Genomic DNA, 7,778 nt, shown 5'->3' with positions numbered 1-7,778 from the left:
GTGAATACCCAGCCGTTGGATCCACCTGCTCTTATTGCAAGAAACCGAACCATTGGCTTGCAGCTTGCCATCGACATGCCAGCAAACATTTGGTTGAAACTCAGTTGGATGGTGATTGTGCTGATAGAACCGAGTACATGGATGAAACCAATGGCAAAATTCTATGGATCAGTGCATTGCAGACAATGACTGCATCATGAGGTGATAAATGGAGACAGTCTCTCTTGGCATCAGGAAGGCAAGTGACCTTCAGAATTGATACTGGAGCTCGCTGCAACACAATGACACTGATCATCAGCATCTCACGCACACTGCCAAACTCCGTCAATCAGCAAAGGTAATGTACCTACTCGAATCACAGGATAAAACCCATAGCAGCCATGGATCTTCCTATTCAGTACTGTGGCAAGACATTCACCGCAACCTTTGAAGTGGGAGCTCTCTCACAGGAAAACATAATATCCGGAGATACAGCTGAAGTTCTGGGTCTGATCATCAAACTCGATTCCATTGAAGCTGAAGTGGACCCTGGTGACATTCTTGCTGAGTTGAAGGAAAATCTGGATCTCGTGCGAACTACTGGAACTCTGCCAGGCATGTTCACAATTAAATTGCAACCTCGTGTGAAGGGAGTAGTACATGCTTCGTGGCGACAACCAGCTTCCCTCTCGCCACGTATTAAAACCCGACTGGGGGAGATGGAATCTGATGAATACATTGCCAGTTAATGAACCATCTGAATGGGTCAGCTCAATGGTGGTATCTCTCAGAAATGACAAATTCAGAATCTGTCGATCCATCTGATCTGAACAAAGTCATCAAGAAGGAGCACCATCCAATGCACACGGTTGAGGAGGTCGTTGCAAATATACCTGATGCCAAGGTGTTCTCAGTGCTTGACGCGAAGTCAGGGTTCCTACAAATCAAACTGGACGAGGAGTCATCCCATCTGACGTGTTTCAATACACTATTTGGTTGGTCCAGGTGGCTTCGGCTTCCTTTTCGACTGAAAGGTGCACCTGAAATTTTTCAAAGGATTATGGACCAGGTGATTGAAGGCATAGATGGAGCATTCACGACCATGGATGACATTCTTGTAGCTGGTCCAAACGTGGAGTTGCATGATCGAATTCTGAAAAAGGTCATTGAGAGAGCAACAAATTACAATCTGAAGTTGAATCTGCAGAAGTGCAAAATCTACCAGTCACAGGTACAGTACGTAGGACACATACTGTCTGCGGATGGATTATCGCCTGATCTGGCCAAAGTTGAGGCAGTTCATAGTATGCCGATTCCAACTGATAAGGAAGCTGTGAGGTGCTTCATTGGATTTATCACGTGTCTGTCAAAGTTCATCCCTCGGTTGAGTGAGGAGTTAGCTCCACTCCGAGAGCTGCTGAAATCAGACATTGAATATCATTAGCAACCGGCTCAAGCCAGAGGATTTGAGAGACTGAAGGAACTTTGCTGTTCTCCGCCTGTTCTTGTGTACTTTGATGTTAACAAACCAGTCGAGATTCACTGTGATGCTCGCCGAAGTGGACTTGGTGCAGTTCTCTTACAGGACAACCGACCTGTCAAACATGATTCCAGGACCCTTACAGAGATGGAGAGATGGTATGCACAAATAGAGAAGGAGTTGCTATCCATAGTTCATGGCTGCAAGAAGTTTAATTGTTACATATTTGGGAAACCAGTCATCGTCTACAATGACCATACGCCTCTGGAAATGATCGCCAAGAAGTCGTTGCTGTCCGCTGCAATGAGGCTGCAGAGCATGCCACTACGATTGTAATGGTATGACCTCAACATTCAGTACAGAAGAGGAGAGGATATGCTGCTTCCAGACACCCTTTCTAGAGCCTACTTGCCAGATACCAATTCGGAAATGGATAACTTGGAGCATATTTCAATGCTGGAGTTTCTATCCGTCTCTGACGAGAGGTATGTGGATCTTCAAAAAGCTACTCAGTCAGAACTCGGTCATTTACAGTCCATGATTCTTGACGGATGGCCAGGGGCCAGGCGAGATGTATCATTCTGTCTTCAACCATACTGGGATTTCCGGACTGAACTTTTGGGTATGGGTGGCATCATATACAAAGGCATGCAAATTGTCGTACCACCTCCTCTGAGACTCTGCATGCTGAGCCTGATTCACGAATCACATCTTGGAATAGTCCAGTGCAGGGGTTCTCAACCGGGGGGGGGGGGGATTTTATGGTTTCAGGGGGGGAATTTGGACCACAGATTGGCAGACTCAAACTGTTGGAATATTGATCTTTCTACAAACTACAATTCTACAGATTGTACATAATCTACAGGACATCACACTTTATTCAATAAGGTGTGATGTCCTGTAGATTATGTACAATCTGTAGAATTGTAGTTTGTTTTTAATTTAATCTGTGACATTCAATCAAGTTTATTGAATGTCACAGATTAAATTAAAAATAAAGAAATATTTCACTTTTTTATCTGTGGAAATATTCCATTTATAGTTAACTTTGACTTATTATTGTTTTTTTATTCACAAAATTTGGAGCCCATCACGAGTGTCAAAAAAAGAGGGTGCGATGATTCATATATTCAATATGGATTCACATCCATCATCATCAATGGAGAAGAAAGGCCTCAATGTATTATTTGTAGCAAAGCTTTGTCAAATGATTCTATGAAACCAACAAAGTTGAAGCAACATTTGCAGAATGTTCATCCTCAACACAAGGACAAGGACAAAAGCTTTTTTGAACGTCATGGGAATGCTCTCAAAAAGACGAAGCTGGATTCAACAGGGGCATTCCAACAAATGAACCAAAAGGTTATTGAAGCTTCTTATGTCGTAGCACTGGAGATGGTAAAACAAAACAAAAAAAAAACCACATACAATTGGGGAAACTTTGATCAAACCTTGTGCTTGCAAAATGGTGGAAATTGTGTTGGAAAATGGATTGGAGAAAAAACTTGCAGCAGTTTCACTATCAAACAGTACTGTTCAAAGGAGGATCCGTGACATGGCCATTAGCATCAACGATGAAGTTGTGCAGGAGATCAAGTCTGCAGCATTTGGCTTATTTTCAATTCAACTTGATGAATCGACTGATGCGGCATCGTGTTTCCAGTTGCTGGTGTTTGCAAGATATTGTTGCAGGCCAGGGACCGGTGGCGAGAAAGACCGCGAGGTGCGGGAAGTTACGTAGTCTCCCACCAGACTCCCGGAATTGTAGGCGGTCGCTCACGGATAATTCCTTGAGGCGGTGGGTCGCTTAACCGACCGTGGACGCCAATACCTCAACCGCGTAGCCTAGGGTCTTTTTGTCTAGAACCAATTTACCTAATTAACCACACGGTGTCGTCTACCGGGGAACCACGCCCTCGGTACGTCTTGCCCGAACCGGATCACACTACCGACTACCAACTACCTTTCCGGTTCGGATGCAGCTGAGCGGAACTACCAAGGACGTATCGGCTGGAATGAACAGAATATCGGGAATGAAGACCCGGCGAAAACTCAGATCCGAACCATGCTGGACCAATGAAGGAAAAGACGAAAACGAACTGGGAACATTTCTACGATAATTTATTTACACTAAGCGAGGAAATTTATGTGGTAAAGGAAACAGGTTTATTGGGTGTGTTATGCAGGGGAAGGAAAGAAGCGTAGTGCGACAATTTACAGCAACTTACAAAAGAAGACACAGAGCAGACTTACGTGGGAATAAAACAGGCAAGATTTACAATGATGAAGTAAAAACACTTTTGCAATTCTACTTAAAGACGGCACCACACACGCAGACGTGCACTCAGACGAAAATAAACCCAGATGTTTGCAAAGGACCTTTTGCAGCCAGAGAGGGAGGTGAGCTGAGATCGCAGTTCTCTCGGGTACCTGAACGTTGGAGGGAAGGGGTGCTCCGTGGTGCAGCACCTGTTAATGGTCGTGCGGCTCGGTCCACGGCCGCTTGCGTGGAGACCGTGTATGCGAAAGAGCCCGTGTCGAGTAGAGCGGAGTCCGAGGCGGGGATCAGGGTTTCCAGCTCACTCCCAAGCCGACTCACTTTCCAGCTCACTCGGTCACCCTCTCAGCACGAATGCTCCGACTCTCTCAGCATTCAACCAACGAACCCTCCGACTCTCTCAGCACTCAACCAACGAACTCTCCGACTCTCTCAGCTTCTCAACCGCCGAACTGTCTCAGCACACTTCGTAATTTATAGATCTCCCTCAGCGGGGAGGGTCCTTGGTGAAGCTGACGTCTCCGTCCACCTTGATTGGACGGAGTTTCCATGGGTCTGCCCTCTCTGGGTGGGCTTTCAGCCATACCAGGAAGCCTGCCCACTCCACACGTGTGGACTCGCCAAAAAAGAACTACTGCAAGAGGATTTTGCCTCGGACAGCAAGTCCCCGGTTGGGCGAGTAAGCGAACAAGTGTTTGTTCAGTCCATGCGAGAGGAAGGTACACTAAGTTGAGTCATGTTCATAATGGAGGGGATATAAAGATTTATTAATCTATCGAAAAACAACATCGCACCGCACCCCTTTGATTTCCCACTATACACAAGGAGGGGTTCTATCTACACATATACTTAATGGAATAACTGACTCCGGGACAACTGTATGTTTGTATGCATACGGTTCCTCGAACCGTAACAACATATATTCACTCAGGTTCATTTGAAGAGGGGTTTCTCTTTTTTTCTCCTCTTGAAACAACTACCAAGACCTCAGATATTTTTGAAAAGGTTTCATCTTTCTTTCAATCAGAAAATCTTTTGTGGGATAATGTCTGTGGGTGCTGTATAGATAAAGTACCAGCGATGTTGGGGACAAAGTCTGGATTTCAAGATTGTGTGAAAAAGCGAGCTCCAAAAGTGAAAGGCATTCATTGTATGATCCATCGTCAGGCACTGTCCTCAAAAACACTTCCAGCTCCACTCGGGAAGGTTTTGGATCAAAAATTCAAATTGTGAATTTTGTCAAAGGATGAGCTCTCAACTCACGACTCTTCAAGCAGTTATGTATTGACATGGATGCAGACCATCATTTGCTTCTTTTCCACACAAATGTTCGATGGCTTTCAAGAGGAAATGCAACTGAGCGAGTATTTGAGCTTCGAGATGAGCTCAAATTATTTTTTGAAGTTCAGGGTAAGATGGAATTTTTTGCCTGGCTAGATGATGAGGAATGGATCATGCGTCTTGCCTAATTGGTTGACATTTTTGAGCAGCTGAATAAACTGAATCTTCAGATGCAAGGAAGGAATACAAACATCATAAAATTCATGGATTCCTTGAAAGCTTTCATGAGCAAGCTGGAAAATTGGAAGAGAAAGGTCAAGATCAAAAATGCTGCAATGTTTGAGAAACTGTCATCAATTGTTGTTGCTGGTGGTGAAGACCAAGTGCTTCCAGAATTTGCAAAAAATGAAATTTTGCAGCATTTGACAGCACTGGAAAATGAATTCAGCCAATATTTTCCTAAACTCAGTGATGAGGAGTTGGATCTAGTGCAAAATTGTCAGTTGAAACAGTTCCTGATGATTGTCAAGATGAATTTCTGGAGCTAAAGACTTATTCTGGAGCAAGAGATATGTTCGATAAGAAATCAATCACAGAATTTTGGCCCTTGATGTGCAATTCCTACCCGAAAGTGGCAGAAAGAGCGATCCATGCATTGCTTCCATTTGTGTTGACATATCTTTGTGAGTCAGGCTTTTCAACTCTGTTGCAAATGAAAACAAAGCAACGAAGTAGATTGGAGGTTGAAAATGACCTGTGTTGTGCCCTTTCAAGCACTCCTCCGTGTATCCAATAATTGGCGAAGAAAAAAACAATCAGAGTTTTCTCATTGACTGTAATCTTCATCAGAATAAAATGAATTACAATACTCTGGCATTCTATTTAACTTTTTGTTTATTGAAGTATGCTTCAGTAACTTCAGTCTGTTAAGCAATTAGTTATGAATATAAAAAGAATGCTTTTATTCAAGTTTTAAAATCCATCAACACTTTCTATTGCTATGAAATTTGTAAAATTTCACTATAAAAATAATCCAAGTAAATGTATATGTACTAATATGGAAAAAAATAAAAGATTTTCAATATTATATGCATATTATTTGGAATGCACCTTTTGAGTCGGACAATCTTCGAAACAGACAATCGGACAATCGGAGACAATCTTCGGACAATCAATCTTCAGTCGAAATGACATTCTGATATATGGTGAAAAGGGGTGCATGGGGCAAAAAAGGTTGAGAACCACTGGTGTAGTGTAAGCAATGAGCTCGGGAGGTTCTATACTGGCCCTCCATGAATGCAGACAAAGAGCAAACTGTTCAGAACTGCTCCAAATGTGCAGACTATCAAAATCGCCTGCCTGCTGAGACCCTGAAACGGACTCCGACACCGAATCTACCTTGGAGTGAAATTGGGACAGACCTGTTCCAGTTTGATGCTAAGACGTACCTGATAACAGTTGACTATTACAACAAATTCATTGAGGTGGATGAAGTGAAGGATTTACGCTGCGGTACAACTCTTGAGCGGCTAAAAGTACAGTTTAGTAGACATGGTCCACTGGAAACTCTACGGAGTGATAATGGGATTATGTACAACTCACAACTTGTGAGGACATTTTGCAAAGATCATGGAATCATTCTAAGAACGTCTAGCTCCAGATATCCACGTTCAAAGGCAGAGGCAGAGAGGGCTGCACAAACAGTAAAACAACTCTTGCAAAAATCTACAGACAAGCACCTGGCCTTGCTGGATGATTGCACAACACCACCAGAAGGTATTCATCTATCACCGGCTCAACTACTGATGGGAAGACGTCTGAGGAATACCCTTCCCATTGCCCGAGGTCTTCTGGTGCCTCTAGCTTTTGACCGTGATGCTTTAAAAAGGCACTTTGATCTGGAAAAAGCAAAACAGGAGTTCTACCATGATCGTCACTCACTCAAAGATCTTCCACCATTACGCCAGGATGATGAAGTTAGAATGGAGCCTCCTACGGCTTCCAAAAGGTGGATACCAGCTGTGATTGTGGAGCAGCATTCTGAACCACATTCGTACGTTGTTCAGTCCAGAGAAATGGGTGACACTTATTGTCGTAACCGTCGACTCTTTCGTAAGATCACCAGTGTCGCCAATGAGTGTGTTAGTCTCGATCGGTCTCGTTGATGCTGATAACGCGACCAGTGAGGCCCATGATGGCTCAATATGTTCGTCAGACACGAAGCCTCCAGCTGGTGACACTGCACCTACTGTAGATCTGGGTGAGCCAGACAAGTGTGTACAGGTCCCCCAGTTACCCCATGCGTAACTCATACTCGAAGTGGTCGTATCAGTCGTCAACCAAACAGACTTGACTTGCGATGAACTGTGTTGCCCTTTCAGTTGACCAACTGTAAATGTTGCCCTCGTTAAGTTTGGATGTTTCCTGGCACTGAATTGGATTTGATTTGTTGCAAGGTCATGTCGATTGAAGTGTTTGATCTGTCGTTTCGTTTTGGGACCGAGTTGGACTTTGCAAGCGATGAATGCTTCCATTGATTTTATGGTCTTGGATTCTATTTCTCTTCCTGAATTTGTTTAAGTTCCGTCCTATTTGCTCATGTAATAATGACTTGTTCACTGCTCTTTGTCCATCTTGAAGGGGAAGATGTAATATATGTTTGAATCGCCTGCAGTTCAGAAACAACTTTAGTGTTGTTGGTGTTTATCTCAACGGAGCGAGAAAAATAAAGGACACTTGCAGTGCGGCCTGGATGGCTGA

General features: G+C 43.7%; 1 pseudogene; it reads left to right on the top strand.

Annotated features, from left to right (window-relative positions):
- The first annotated feature begins 4,625 nt into the window (after positions 1-4,625).
- LOC147027706 (zinc finger BED domain-containing protein 5-like) lies at positions 4,626-7,778 on the top strand (annotated as a pseudogene).

The sequence above is a fragment of the Eptatretus burgeri genome, chromosome 4 (genome assembly GCF_056783735.1).
Source record: "Eptatretus burgeri isolate ZD-2024b chromosome 4, Ebu_testis_v1, whole genome shotgun sequence".
Taxonomy (NCBI): Eukaryota; Metazoa; Chordata; class Myxini; order Myxiniformes; family Myxinidae; genus Eptatretus; species Eptatretus burgeri.
This window is presented reverse-complemented; position numbering and strand designations above follow the sequence as displayed.